Raw genomic sequence first — 16,361 nt, 5'->3', positions numbered from 1 at the left:
TACATTGAGCTCCCAATCAAAGAGGAAAGCCCCTCTCCTAACTAAAAGCCATGTATTTTATTTTTTTATTTTAATTACAGTATAGTTCACAGAGACTAAAAGCAATTTAAACTACCCTGCTATGTTCACAGTGTAGGACAATACTGATCCTCCAGAGATCGTGTCAGCCCTGAGCCCTGGACCACAGAGGCTAGAGAAGCACCTGTCTCACAGCACCATCTTTTTTTTTTTTTTTTAAGATTTTATGTATTTATTTGACAGAGAGAGACACAGCCAGAGAGGGAACACAAGCAGGGGGAGTGGGAGAGGGAGAAGCAGGCTTCCCGCCGAGCAGGGAGCCTGACGCAGGGCTCAATCCCAGGACCCTGGGATCATGACCTGAGCCGCCGAGCAGGGAGCCCGATGCGGGACTCGACCCCAGGACCCTGGGATCATGACCTGAGCCGAAGGCAGACGCTTAACGACTGAGCCACCCAGGCGCCCATCCCACAGCACCATCTTGCAAAGCATATTGGATGGAGGTGAAGCCTTGCACAGGGACCAGTCGACGAGAACTCTTTTCCTAACTACTGCATGGTGAGCATGCCTGAAAGCACTAACAAGGATTCTGAATTTAAAAGCTGACATTCCAAAGACTATACTGTCAGGGATCATTTCTACAGTTCGTTACTAGAGAAGTTTCTCTGAACATGTAGAGTACCCAAAACCATGAAGAGGAGGTGCAATGTCCCTTTCTGAGCATGAAGCTGGCTCTGGGCGTGGCTTCTGCAGCTGCCCTTTGTCATTGATGATCATTCTTCTCCTCCTTTGTGAAACTAGGAGGGAAGGGACACCATCTGAGTAGTTTTCGGGGGGTGGGGGAGGATAAAGGCTGACACGCCATCATCTACAGCAAGGGGTGAGAACAATGTGGGACAGCCAAAAGAGCAGTACTATTCAAACTATTAGTCCCTAGAAAAGATGGAACTTGAGCACATGTCAGAAACACCTTGAATATGCATTAGGAACATGGGAGAGAGCTTTCAGGGCCCTGTCCCCACAGGTTCTGCTTCAATAGGTTGGCAATGGACCCAAAAATTTGCATTTCCAAAATGTTTGGGGTTATACTGATGCTGGGGACCACACTTTGAGAAGCACTCAAATGTTTCTTGAAAGAAACAAGAGGTGCTAGATGCTAGGTGCCTAGAAGCTGTACAGCAACCCAGAATTACTTCCTCACCCACATGGCTAATGATATCACTTAGGGAAAAGGAAGTGGCCTTAAAAATTCGTCAGGTATTAATATTCTGAGCCACTGATCTAGTTTTCTTTACCAAATGTGGTTTGAGCCAGGATTGTGATTTGGTTCTATCTTTGGTGGTGGAGTGCTGGATAAGTCTAAGTACATAAGTGCACATAAGTATATTACATATACTTACAATGAAATAAATTATGTTAAAAACAAAGGTAATAAATACTCAGAACTCCTCATTTTCCAATTATTTTACCACATTTTATTATTATCTATGCTCTTGAGGTTATTTACATCTAGTCTGTATGGTAGAAATACCACAACTAATGCTGTGCTATTTTGCATCTCTTTCCAAATCCACATTCGTGACTTAAAGGTGGTAGATTGAAATCAGCCACGGTGAGAGTATTTACATCATGGAAATTATTGATTGCATAGACTTAAGAAAATAATGGAGAAATGTCAATAATGGAGATTCGATTTAAATGCATGTTGTATCTATAATTGTTACATTGTGACTGGAACAGAAAATTCAGGAAACCTTCTCCCAGAGCTCAAAACCTACTACGTGATTCAGCAAAGAAGTCACTGTGTCATTAGTGAACAAATGAAGATCCAATAGACATCTTTGTTGTTTCTCTTCTGTCTTACTCCTTAACAGAAATGAAAACACAAACCCATACTCACATCGGAATTATACTCACTTATTTAGTGACGTAAGCGCCTTCTTTGCTGAATAGGATAGTAATCAAGCATTTATTCATAGTCTGATTTTGTCAAATCGTGGTTGAATTGCAACCATAGTTTGGCTATGGACACGAGAGTTCAACAAAGGTCAAGAATCGTGAGAATCAATTGCCTATATGGAATTTACAGTACTGCATTGTGTATCTTGTTATTTGTAAATGGTGTGCTACATTCCTTTTCCATCTATAAAATTTATAAAATTTTATAATAAACATATATAAGTTATATAAAGTTTACAATAAGCATTTTTTTTTCCTGGAGAGCTGGTTTTTTAACATTTACCAGCACCATCTTTTAATCATCTTTGAATCCTGAATGGGGTGGGCCCTCGCTGATCATTAAGGTTATGATTCTGGTGCCCAGAGTAAGCACAACGGGGTGAGCAGCTCCCTTACAGAATTGTTTCACCAGGCTTATTTCTTTTGAATGGGCCGCCTGTAACAATAGTATCTTTCATCCTTGTTGCAATTGTCCTTGAGTGGGGACACTGGTGCTTTCATCCTCATATGCATAGTTCGGTGCACTTGCCCTCACAGGGAGATGCCCTGAAAGTAACAAAACTCGCAGAACCAGGGCCACACCCAGCCTTCCAGTAGTTGTCTTTTCCTACAGGTTTACCGTGACACATGGCAGACAACTCCCCGGAGAGTCTTTCCGTAAGAACAGGACTGGGGAAGGGAGCTTCCTTCCTCCTCAGAGGTCCGGGGCAGCGGGGCAGCACGCTAAGGGGTGGGGTGGGGGGGGGGGGGCTCCAGAGGCAGTCAGGGCCACAGAAACAGAGCATTCTGGGCAATGGTGATTACTATGCAACACGAGGCCTGGAGCTCCACCGGGAGCAGAGGGTCTCTCCAGAGCTATGGAGATGTCAGACTGGATGGACGTGTTCACCCACACCTCGAGGACTCCCAGATATGCTAGAGAGGGGAGGCCTATTCCTACAGTTACTCAGGTGGGACTACCCAGCAGCAACCAGTCCCACAACTTAGATCTCATTTGTACCCCATTTGTCAAGCTTCATTTTGCAGACAAGAAAGCCCATCTCAGGAGAGAGATGACTCAACCAAAGGAGTCACAGGGTGAGTCAGAGTCCAGGGCTGTGGATGTGTGTCTGCTTCACCCAGTCTCTGCTCCAGGCAATGAGTCTCCTTTAAATAAGCAGGGGAAGCATCAGCTCCTTGTATAGAAACATGCTGAGCCAGCTGGCATGTCTGTGAATCAGCATTTGTGCTTCTCCCAGACCATTTACAGATTCTGGGAAGGAGAGTGCAGGGTGAGGGTGCTCCAGAAGCATGATGCTCACAGCTTTTACACAATGGCCAAGCCCTCCCCACCTTGGCTCATCATCCACCTGTTGCATTTGTATCAGTCTGGCACCCCAATACAATGCAAGTTCCCATAGGCAAGGAACATGATGTCCATGGGCTTTGCGGTCAGAACTTGGTTTAAATACTGCTGTTGCCACTTATTAGCTGTGACATTGGGCAAGTCCATCAAATGGGGGAAAAGTAAAGGAACAAAAATTTATTGAAGGCCTATACAAGAAGGATCTTTATAGTTGTAAGTGGTTGAATCCCAACTCAAACAGGATTAAGCAAAAAAGATAATTTACTGGCTCAGCAATCCCATTAATCCTGGAACAGATCTTGTTGGCTTTGGACGTGTTTGGACCCAGGGGAATATCTTCAGGACCCACACTCACTCTGTCCGTCTCTGGAGTCCCCATTCTCTTGTGGACTCCATTATCAAACGACTCTTTACTCAGAGTAGGAAAATGACTGATCAAACTCCAGTCATACATATGCTACGGCTCAGGCCAAGCAAAAAGGAGAATACATCTCGTCTCAATAACGCCCTCAGGAATCCTAAGAGTCACTTGGATTAGACCGATCTGAGTCACATGCTGTACCTCTGAGCCAATTACTGTGGTGAGGTAAATTCAGAGCACTGATTGGCCATGCTTGTGTCACATGCTCCTTCCTTAGCCAATGACTGTGGGGAGGTAAATTCAGAGCACTGATTGGCCATGCTTGGGTCACATGCTCCTCCCCAGGAGGCGGGGATGAAGCCGGGTCCAGAGCACAGGAACTACAAATGGAGTAGGCAGTAGAGTTTTGTAAAGAAATGCTTTCCCTGAAAGCAAGGGGAGTGGATTCTGGATAACCAAAAAAGTGTCGTCACATGCTTGGTTCATTATTTTAATCAAGCTCTCATAACAATGTAATTTAACCTTTCAGCTCTACAGTTTCCTCTTTTGAAATGAGAATAATGATACCTAATAAGAAGAATAGCTACCACTTATTTAGTACTTACTATACCAGGCACTGGGCTAAGTGCTTTATATATTCCAACTTAATTATTTATGTCTTAAGATTGTTGTTATTTTTTTTTAAGATTTTATTTATTTATTCATGAGAGACAGAGAGAGAGGCAGAGGGCGAAGCAGGCTCCCAAGGAGCAGGGACCCCGATGCAGGACTCGATCCCAGGACTCTGGGATCATGACCTGAACCAAAGGCAGATGCTTAACTATCTGAGCCACCCAGGCACCCTTAAGATTGTTAGACGTAAATTAAAACAGATGACTTAAAAGGTCCTAGGCATTGTACCTGGATATAGTAGATGTTAAATGCTTAAATGTATTTTATTTGTATCAGCCACTCACCTACTACAGTATTAAGCATCTAACTGGTACGTATTGCAAAAGTTGCTTTAATGAATGAAAGTGTGGATTATTTCTGCATTTAATTATTTATATTCTACCTAGTTGCACAAAGGATGTGATATAACACACAGGACGTACATTCAGCAATATAGTGCAATATATAGAGGAAAACAAAATCAGAACCAATGGACTATGTAAATTAGAATAGAATAACAAGGTAAGTGGAAAAGTAAAATGCATTCATGGAGACCATGAAATTAGTTTTTGAATTTGGCTCTGAGTTTCCTGGTAAACAAAAAGAAAAGGGAAACCCCATTAATTGCAGTTCTACAGTTCAAGAGTGTGGTTGGGATGGGGGGGGGCATGGACAGAATATCATTCCTCAGGGAAAAGAATTTAATGCACTGGATTTTAAAAGATAAAGGAATTATGGTCAGGGGTGGGGCAGGTACAGGGACAGTTACCGATAGATGCTGTTCAGGGACAATGGCAGCAACTCTACCACAGAAAGTAATGGGCAAGGCAGTATCTCACCTCTTGTGGGGCAAATGCCCGAGGTACTTCGATAACAGGATGGGATGCCACTTTTGGTCTCTGATAAGAACTTGATCTCTGGAGGCACAGTGCTTCCTACAGCCTTGGAAGGACTTCCCTCTGACAAGAGTCCACATTTAGAGAGGAAGTAGAACCTTGTCTCTAGGAAGAGGCTGACCCCGAGGGCCCGAGCTCCCTCCTCAAGTTCCAGAAAATGTTCCCATGAAGCTTCGGGAGGAGAAATCAAGGGGTTCTCACCTAGCATCGCTCCTAGACAGGGCACCTTCTTTTGACTCCAAGGCTCTGGCCCACAGCTGGGAGAGAGTTAATTGTGGTGACCCAAATCTGCAGTCCCATTTTCAGCATGCTGAAAATTACTTTTTAATCCTGGCTTTCAAGGCTTGCCTGGGGAGCCATCTGCTGCACCCTCCCCCACCTCGGGCACATGGGATTACTCCCACCTGCCCCGCCTCACTTGCTTTTGTGGGTCCTAATTCTGCTCCTGTCCATCCAGAATAATAATAATTTAGAGCATGACAGTTTCATTTGTGGGGTGGGAAGCGAGCCTAGATTTTAAAACAACAAAAATCAAGGTCTTCCAGCCCAGATTAAATAGAAAGCAATTTGAGAGGTCAGAATCCGTAAACAATTTGTAGGTCTAGGATAATCAGACCTCGCAGCCTCAGGGATGCGGTGCCATCTGCTGCAGGCTTCTGGGGCTGGGCAAAATGGAGTTTGGGGTTTTTCTGGGCTTCAATACTTGGACATCAGTGGGTTACAAAAGTCAGTGATGCACCCATGACTCTGGGTTCATTCCACCCAAGGAAACAGCAGAAATCCCTGAGCTCCCTTTGGAGAAAACCCAGAGATTATGGACCAATTTGTGTAGACCACCTACTGTGTGCCTCAGGTTACACTCTTAAGGACCTCACTAACCAGCGGAGGACAGAGATGAGTCAACAAAGAGGACCCAGTATTAAGTGTGAAGTGTGCTATGAAAAGGGGTCTCTGGGAGTGCTGAGAGAGCACCAACCCTCTTGGTTGGGTGGAGTTTAAGCTGAGCCTTAAAGAAAAGGAGTTCACCAGATGGACAAGGTGAGACAGGGCATTCCAGGGAAAGGGAATAATAGCACAGTCAGAGGTCTGAGAGGGGATGGTGCTTCTGAGGAGGGTGCAGGGAAAGAGTTCTCATCCCCATGGCTGATAGAAGCATTGATTGCTTGGGTACCACCTCTATGAAGGACAATCTAGCAATAATTTTTGAAATTTCAAATACACATATCCTTTCACACAGAAATTCCACTTCCAAAAAAAGAAAGAAAAGAAATTCCACTTCCAAGAATTTATCTTTTAAACACACTCCCAATGTGCAAAGTGACGTACTCAACAAGGTTATTCAATAGCGAAAGGTTTGGAATGACCTAAATGCCCACCAACAGGAGGCTGGTTAAGTGAATTATAGTACAGCCATACAAAGAATATTCTGCAGTGGAAGAAAGAATGAAGTAGTTCTTTATGTTCTGGTATGAAATGATCTCCAAGAGTATTGTTAGGTGATAAAGAAAAAAAAATGAGGGATCAACCAAATGCAATGTGTAGACCTTGCTTGAATTTTGATTTGAACAAAGCAGCATCTGTTAAAAAGGGGGAGAGAGATAAAGAGGGGGGAGACCGTTAGGGAATCTGAATGCTGACTGGATAGTTTATGATATATTTTTTTACATGTGATAGATATTGTGGTTATATTTTTTAAGTTATTCTTTTAGTGATATATGCTGAATTATTTATAGATGAAATTATATGATGTCTGGGATTGGCTTTAAAATAATCAGGGGTGTGGGACACCTGGGTGGCTCAGTCGGTTAAGCAGCTGACTCTTGGTTTCAGCTCAGGTCATGGTCTCAGGGTCCTGGGATCCAGCCCCGCATTGGGCTCAGTGCTCAGCGGGGAGTCTGCTCAAGAATCCTCTCTCTCCCTCTGCCCCTGCCCCTGCTCATGCTCTCACTCGCTCGCTCTCTCCGTCTAAAATAAATAAATAAATCTTTTAAAAAATAATTGGGGTTAGAGCTGGGGGTATCAGTAAAATAAGATTGATCATGTATGAGAACTCTTAAGTGGGCTGATGGCTATATGGGGGTTCACACTATTTTCTCTACTTTTGCTTATGTGTGATTTTTTTTCTATGATAAAAAGTTTTTAGGGCGCCTGGGTGGCTCAGTTGGTTAAGCGACTGCCTTCGGCTCAGGTCATGTTCCTGGAGTCCCTGGATCGAGTCCCGCATCGGGCTCCCTGCTCGGCAGGGAGTCTGCTTCTCCCTCTGACCCTCCCCCCTCTCATGTGCTCTCTCTCATTCTCTCTCTCTCAAATAAATAAATAAAATCTTAAAAAAAAAAGTTCTTAGAAAGCAAGAAGCAGAGTAGTATATTTAATATGCTGCCATTAAAGTAAAAAGAGCAGACTCTCACAAAAAATTACATATATACGTATATATATATATATACACACACAGATGTGTATTTATTGAATGAATGAATATTTTCTTGGGAACTCTCAGACTATTTGGGAATAAAATTAGCCTAAATAGTCTGATAGTAATAATTATAGTATAGTCTGAAAAATGGGAGGATATGAAGAAGGAAATGAATAACCGTAAGCCGGGAGAGGGGGTAGTTGAGGAAGATTTCTCAAGAGGAGACGATATTTGTGCTACAGCCCAAAAGATGCCCAGCAGCTTGCCAGATGAGGAATGTGAGGAGTCATGCATTTTGAATTGAAGGAAAATCAGGAGCAAAGGCAGGAAACTTGAAAGAATGTAGCATGTTTAACTAAAAATACGACTTTTGTTTAAAAATTACCAGAATCAATACCGTACTGTTGTCTTATATATAGAAATTTAACAATAGCTCTTCAAAAAAAAAAAAAAATGTATGCGCCCATAAAAAGAAAAAAAAGAGAGCAGAAACAATAGATTTGCCTCTTTGCTTATATGTGTATAACAAGTCTCTGGAAGAAACACATGTAGCTGGTAAAATCAGCGGCCTCTAGGAAGGTGGACTGTGGCTGGAGGACCGGGCAAGAAGGAGACTTTTCAGTTTTCTTTTTTGCATCTTTTGAATTTTTTTTTAAACGTAAGACTATTATTTATTTATTTATTTATTTTAAGTAAGCTCTACCCACAATGTGGGGCTTGAATTCTCGTAGAGCACGAGATCAAGAGTCTTGTCCTCTACTGACTGAACCAGCCAGGCACCCTGTTTCTTTTGAATTTTGAGTCAAGTGAATGCATTACCTATGCTTTTAAGTTGAAAAATTTTAAAAATATATAAGATTTGGCATCGGAATTACCTGTCTAGCTTGAGCAAGTTACTCAGCCTCTACCTCTATGAACCTGTTCTTCATCTATGGGATGGGGACGATAACATCAGAATCTTCGTCGTGGCGGTGTTGTGGGATTAAATGAAATACACTAAGTTAAATAATGTAATAAATGAAATTCTGCATGGAGACCACTGTTCTGAACACCAGCTGACATAAACGGCAAGACCAGGACTCAACCCACAACAATTTGATTCCACAGTTTGTGCACTTTCCAATCCAAAAGTTAATCACCCAGTCAAGTTCAAGAGGGTCCCCAGGTTGAAGACGGGAATGGGATCAGTCTGAAGCTTAGATGTTATGGCCTCGTGGGTCTTTATTATCCATGATCAGCTTTGCCAAGAAGACTGTGCAGGCAATCATCATCAGCACTCCGATATTTTCAATGGCCTGTCTCTCCCAGGAAGGATCACTGAAGGTCAAATGGATGAAAGGCGTAATCTTATCTATACAACCAGGACCAAATCTTTTTTTTTTTTTAAGATTGTATTTATTTATTTGACAGAGAGAGACACAGCGAGAGAGGGAACACAAGCAGGGGGAGTGGGAGAGGGAGAAGCAGGGGGAGTGGGAGAGGGAGAAGCAGGCTTCCCTCTGAGCAGGGAGCCTGATGCAGGGCTTGATCCCAGGACCCTGGGACCATGACCTGAGCTGAAGGTAGACGCTTAACGACTGAGCCACCCAGGTGCCCCCAGGACCAAATCTTACTCTCTGAGAGAAGTGGTTCTTCCCAGAGCTGCTCACAGACCGCTGGCTCCAGCAGCAGAGAACCCTGGCCTGGAAGTCACGAGGTTTGAGACCCAGGGTTGGGAGTTGAGGTTTGTCTTTATTCGCAAAATATATAACCTAAATCATATACCTTAACCTCACTGGGCCTAGGTTTTCTCATCTGCAAAATGGGAATAAAAATGCCTGCCCTGGTTACCTCTTGGGGTTGATGTGAATAGTTAATGCAAAGATATGTGTGATAGTACACCTTCTAACTCAGACTTGAGACTATTAGGATCTTTTCCAATCCACTTTACCCACGCACATTCTTTGGTCCACAGAGATGTATCTTCTACGTAAGTTAAAAATGTGATCAAAGGTAAGTTGAAAATGCTGACCTTCCATTAGCAAGTTGAAGCTGTCACTTTGAAGTTCCCTAAACTGTCCTCCTCTCCTCTGTCAAAGAGATTACAACACACAGGTGGGTGGGAAGGATCCTGTGCCCCATAAATACATGTAGGCGATATCCATCTATTTCAAATGTCTGTCCTTGCTGAGAGCTGCAGCTGTCTTGATGTGGCTAAATGAAGTAGGGAAAAATCAGAAAAATGCAAATGAGATTCTTATTTTAGGCAAATCAATCTTAGCAATGCTCATATCTGATCAAGCTTATCTTTAGGACGATCATTAGGATAATGGATTAATGCAAAAGTTTATTTTTGCCCTGTCTGTTCTCAGCTCTTAAGATCCTTCAGATCACATCTTGACTCTGCCAGACAGCCCCCCCAAAACTCCTTATAAGTCAGTTTGGCAACAGTACCCCCAGCATTAAGCTGGAGGGGACCCTGGCAATCACAGGGTCCAGCTCACCCCAAGGTCACCAGCACCGCGCTGCTCCCACCTCTTCTCACATGACATGAGCCAGCTGCAGCCACTCTTGGACTGCAGGGTTTCCTGTGGGCAGCCCCAGAAAGGGGATGAGGAAGATATGTGGGACTTTTTTTCATGAGGAGGTCTTTGAGGGACAGTGCGGTGAGGAGGTTAAGGGCATGAGCTTGGAAATCAGGCAGTCCTGGTTGAATCCCAGCTCTCTCATTTACCTGCTGGGTGACCCTAGCTTCCATGAGCCTCAGTTTCCTCATCTGTAAAATGGGGATACTGACATCTATTTCATAGTGTTGCAGCGTAATCTAAATGAGAATCATGTATGTAAAGCACTTTGCGGGACATGTCTGACATGGGGTAAAAATGAGAGCTACTGAGCACTTCATATGCATCAGCACTGTTCCGGATCATTTATGTGCACTTACTTATTTAACACCAGCAACAGGCTTACAGCATAGGTGTTATTAGTCCCCTCTTAAAAAAAAGGTGGGGGGGGAGAAGCTGAAGACCCTGAGAGGTCGAGGTACACAGCAGAGTGGCCGAGTTAAGATTTGAACCCATGGCTCTAGAGCCTAGACTCTCACTCCTACCTTTCAGCTACTGGCAGCTCACTTTTTGACCTGACCAAGATGGAGAAGGGGTCTCCCTGCCTGGCACAGAAGCTGGACTTGTCATGAACCTTTCCAGAAGTCTGTATAATGAGAAAAAGAGGGCACCTGGTCAAGAAGGGAGAGGCACGTAAGGAGAAGGTAGAGGGGACACGGTACTTTCACAATGCAATATGAAAGAGGGCCAGAGGTATCCCATCGTCAGGCAGCCACCTTCTGGTGTGGAAACACCATCACCTGGCCGGAGCCCCCAGCAGCCCCTCCCCCCCCCCATCCTGAGCCTGAAGCTTTGGCTAAGGTTCTCAGGATGCTGGAGAAACATCCTAGGTCTTTGCGGAAATGAAAGTCAAGGCACCCTCCCAACGCCTTTTTCATTTCAAGCATTAGATCACTTTGAACCAGAGCCACAGTGGGACTGGAAGGTGGGAGTCAGACCGGGGAAAACGGTATTTGGAAATATCCTCCCTCTGAGTCCAAAAATGTCTGGCTATGGAAAAGCCCAGATTCTTAGGAACAGCATAATGATTGAGACTAAGGACTCAGAACTCAGGCCTGTTTCAGCTCGAACACTTACACAGATCCATGACCTTGGGAGATGGTCTTAACCTGGGGTCTTGATTTTCTCATCTGTAAAGTGGGGCTAACAATACCTTCCCATAGGGTTTTGAGGATTAAATAAGAGAATTTGCACAGAGCCTAGATAGGGTCTGGCACGGAGCTAGTGGTTAATAAATAGTAACTAGTTTTTGTTATATGTGGTGGCTTTAAATTTCTGAAAGACAAAAATACTGAAACAAAACAAGTGAACATGGTGGGGGGTGAGAGAAAGAGAGGCAAACCAAGAAACAGACTCAACTATAGGAAGCAAACTGAGGGTTGCTGGAGGGGAGCTGGGGAGGGGATGGGGGAAATAGGGGATTAGAGAGGGCACTTGTGATGAGCACCGGGTGTTGTACGTAAGCGATGAATCACTAAATTCTACACCTGAAACTAATGTTATGCTTCTATGTTAACTAGCTGGACTTTAAATAAATATATGGAGTACAGGAAAAAAAATTAAAACCAAAAATACATATTCAGTTGACTGTGTGTGTCAAGTGGGGAGGCTGTACACACATACATATAAACATGCCTTTATACGTGGTTCCCCAGATATGTCACTGAAAAACCAGCACGTGCTTGAATCAATGTGGGGCATATTCTACCTACTCCGTCCAGTGGGGTGTGCGAGACGGCGATTATTACCCCCATTTTAGAGATCAGGAGTCTAAGGGACTCAGCAGGATCTAAGAAGCTTGCTCAAGGATTCGAGGCTAATCCAATGTCCCTTCTACACTTTGCTTAGTTTTCCTCAGATTTTATGCCCACCCTCCCCTCCCACACAAATTCTTTTTCAAACAAAAGGATTATGGATTCCCCCAAACACGTCTGGTTGGGGGGGGAGAGACACGTTAGAAGAGGGGAGAGGAAAAAGAAAGCAGAGGATGACAGAGGAGGGTGAGGTGAAGGGAGGGGCGCTGTCTTTGTTACTAAGACCCAGTCCCCTCCTCAAGGCCAAGAGCCGCACCCACCCACCCTGCCTGCCCCGCCCCCAGCCTTGTCTGCCCCTCCCAGCCTTGTCCTCCCAAGGGCTTATGGAGATGCCCCCCAGCGGGGTCCCTGTGAGGGGCTCTGAGCTCCCGGGACTCTGAAGTGCCTTCCGGGGCCTCTGGCCCACCCTGCTGCTGGCTCCGTGCGCCTGCCTCCGGGCCGTGAAGGGTTTGTGGTACGGCTGAGATTCCAGAAGGGAAGGAGCTGCACGGACGATGAAAACAAAGGGGAAGGCTCTGCAGAAAAGAGACCGGTGTGAGGATTATAGGAAGGAGGGTGCGCACACAGTAGGGCTCTGCGGACAGAGGCCGGTCCTCCCTGCCCCCCAGGGAGCTCTCGGAGGCCCCCGCCTGCCAAAGCTGCGTTTCAATTTGCCTCATACACTCAGGCTTCACTCCATTACACATGGAAATTTGGCTTCATTGATATGAAGGGGCTAATTACTACATGAAACATAATTACAAGACAGACACTGTCAGTGGGACGGGGAGCTGCCGCGGCGGCTGGGGCCGCTTCTGTGTTCCTACGGGGCTGCAAGCTGCCCGGAGCCCCGCTCCGCTTCTGGCCCTGAGAGTTCTCGCTCCACGGAGAGACGTGCTTCTCCAGGGGTCGGCGGTGCCACAGATTTCTGGAACTCAAGTCCAGTTTTCCCTCTGCTTTTGCTCCACAGTTGGCGATAGGTTTCCGCAGGAACCCGCGACGTAATAAACATCATACCTAAGAGCGGAGTTAGTCTTAAAGGAATCACTTAAAGAGGAAAATGACAGGAAATGATACATCTTAAAACCAGCAAAAAGGAGAAGGCCGTGTGGAAAATATAGGGCAGCAGCGGCTGCTTTTCTCTGGGTGACATGAGCCCCAAGAAAGAGCTGTATGTGCAGTGGGTTGCCTGAGAAATATGCTCTTTTCAAGTCCTTTATGGTTTAGGTTTTTTGGCTTTAAAATAATATATCGTAATTTACACACATGTACACACGCACACGCGCAAATATAAACAGGCAATAATCAGAGGTCAAAAGGTCCATCCTTTTTGATAATCAGAGAGACAAATTAATTGCAGCTAATATTTATGGAGCACACTCTCTGCCAAGCCCTGAGCTTTGCGTATATTGATTGTCCATCTTCACAACAGCCCCATGGGGAGGATTCAATCACCCCTAATTGACAGCTAAGGAACTGAGACTTATGGGGAAGCTCTGCCAAGGGGCCCAAGTTCACACAGGTAAACGCCTGAGCAAGAGTTTGCAGGCAACCCATCTGAATCCAGAGTCTGGATTCTCAAGAAAAATGAGAGAATCCCCCAAACTAGCGGTGACATATTTTCAAGAATCTCAAGAAATATCCCTCTCTGAGATCAAGCTTTTGACCCTTGATCACCAATCTTCAGGAAAGAATCTTAAGTATGAAACAGGTCTAATGCACAATGATCTTCTTTGCAGAATTACTTACCTATAATAGGGAAGAAATTGGAAGTTAAATGATCAACAACAGGGGAAAGGTTAAATAAATCTGGCACACTCGTAAGATGGGAGTATTATTCAATGACTAAACCTGATATTTATAAAGAGTTTATAACAACATAGGGAAATGTTTGTTATATAGAATTTTAAAAAGCAAGATTCAAAATATATATGCATTACAATCTCTACAAGAAAGAGATATGCAAAGGAAGACCAAATGTTAGTTGGGGTTTTTTAAAGCATAATCATGACTACAAGAAACAATTTTCTGTCTTTTGTGATGGCCCTTCATTGTTTGTATTCTTAACAGCTTTTCCCAGGCTCTACCCACAATCGTAAGGCCTTTATGGTGAGATCTTGCTTATCTTCCCTCACAGATGTCTGTTTAAAAGAACCACCATCATCATAATTTATTATTCCCATAACTGTAAGTTTTCACACAATGGGCTTCCCTTAAGCAGAAGATATCTGTGCCAAAGTTACCTCTGTTGTCCTGGCTAATGACATGAGGTATGGAGTAAGGGACTTTTTTTTTTTTTAAAGATTTTATTTATTTATTTGAGAGAGAGAATGAGAGAGAGCACATGAGAGGGGGGAGGGTCAGAGGGAGAAGCAGACTCCCTGCTCAGCAGGGAGCCTGATGTGGGACTCGATCCCGGGACTCCAGGATCATGACCTGAGCCGAAGGCAGTCGCTTAACCAACTGAGCCACCCAGGCGCCCTGGAGTAAGGGACTTTTTTAAGACCAGAGAGGGGGATGCCTCAGGGGGCAGAGCTGCAGGTTCCTAGGAGTCTCCCCCACACCTGAATGGTCACTGATTCATTCATTCACACAGTCAGCAAACCTTCACTGGATGCCGACCATACGTCAGGCACCACACTAGGTTCTGGGAACATGGAAATAAAAAACATGTCAAAAAGTTTAATTCCTGTTTGTTTGAGGAACATCTCTGCGGCATGCGTAAGAAAAGCAGAGGAAGCTGAGGCTGAAATAAGTAACTGAGACTGTAGCAAGTCATTGGCTGGAGACAGAACTAGAAACCAAGTCATCCAACACTTTGCATTTGCTCCTTTCTTGATAGAAGGAGAAGGGGAGCTGGGGAATGTGGAGTCCTCTTGCTGGTGTGGGATGGTGGCTTCTTTGTAATAGTAATCAGTTCAATCAGTAGTTTCTGGAGCCTGCAGTGGGATGAAGAAGACCGTGGCATGGGTGGCTTGTCTTCCACAGGCCAGGCCTGTGCCTAGGTACTCACAGACTGGGACCCCTTAGCCCCAGTCTTCCTAAGACAGATGCCTGAGGCCTACCCAGAGTGTTCAATAGGCTTGGTCTCTCGAGAAGCGCCATGCTTTTTCAGTCCAGGGGGACATTGCATTCCCCCACTGTGCAGGGGTTTTCATGCTAGAGTAGAGCGAGAATCTTGGGTTTTGTTCCTTACTCCACCACTTGCTAGCTGTGTGACCTTGGGCAAGTTGTTTGTTCTGTAATTCAGGGTCCTCAGAACTGTGGCTGTGGCCAGAAGCCACAGCATCATTTGAGGGATGCTTAGCCTGCTTATTAGTTCCAGGGCTTTTCCCTGGGCCTACTGAATTGGATTTCCAGAGAGGGGCTCACATTCTGTATGTGTAATGACCGTCCCAAGTGGTCCTTATGACCTCATTGTAAGTGTTCAATAAATGGTAGATTTATAGGGTTTAATTTACTTATCAATATCTACCATCAGTTTAACAGTTATGTCACTATTTCCTTCAAGAACAATGAGTGAGTACAGTGTTTTACATTTGGATAATTAAAGGGCTATTCTGAGATTTTTCTTAAAACAGCAATCTTCCCCAAAGATGAATTAAGGTCTCTAAATCCAGTTACAGAAAATGATGATCTGTAAATTGCAAATGAGCACTTTTTCTGCTTCTACCTACTAATGCTTCAAACACTTCAGGGCCTGATCATATATGGACATTATCATGTCAAGCACTCTGTAGAGCCTTGTATACAATATTTCATCTTCAGAATTACATTAAATTCACATATGCAACTTCAACACTTGTTTTTAAAATGTAGCAGACTCAGAAACATAACCCTTGCTTTGGGAAGTTGTCATATATGTTCTTATTACTCAGTTTATTCATCCTTCTAAATCTTTACACCCAAGCGTGATCAGTCATGTCTATCCTTTATTATTATAGATTTTCTGCAGTCTTTTCTACAAATCCTTTAGTATATCCTTTCTGAAACACCACTTCTCTTCTAATATTATCTGGTTTTCCAACTCATTAGAGAGTGGTACTTTCTTCTCCGTGTAAAATTGCTGACATCAGTGAGGTGTGAATTCACTCTCCCGGGTTTTGTTCCTGTATGAATTCTCTGGAGAACCATAAGTCATGACTTCTAGATGAAAACCTTTGCCTATTTTTGCTCATTGATTTCTTAGAAAAAGCTGTGTGACATCTAGATAAGATGAGCCTCTTATGTCATATGAGGGTTGAGCTGTATCTGGAAACTTATCCCATGTTCAACAGACCACAGGACTTTTTCATATGAATTCTCTTTAAGTTTCAATTCCC

General features: G+C 44.2%; 1 non-coding gene across 1 annotated transcript; it reads left to right on the top strand.

The window, feature by feature from the left end:
- Window positions 1–631: 631 nt before the first annotated feature.
- Window positions 632–845, top strand: LOC118025355. Its single transcript, XR_004683293.1, has one exon. It is a non-coding gene; the product is annotated as a small nucleolar RNA U3 (small nucleolar RNA).
- The last annotated feature ends 15,516 nt before the right edge of the window (window positions 846–16,361 follow it).

This window comes from Mirounga leonina, unplaced genomic scaffold, assembly GCF_011800145.1.
Source record: "Mirounga leonina isolate KUSES-001 unplaced genomic scaffold, KU_Mleo_1.0 Mir_200, whole genome shotgun sequence".
Lineage (NCBI taxonomy): Eukaryota > Metazoa > Chordata > Mammalia > Carnivora > Phocidae > Mirounga > Mirounga leonina.
Note: the sequence above shows the minus strand (reverse complement) of the source record. Positions and strands in the feature narration are given on the sequence as shown.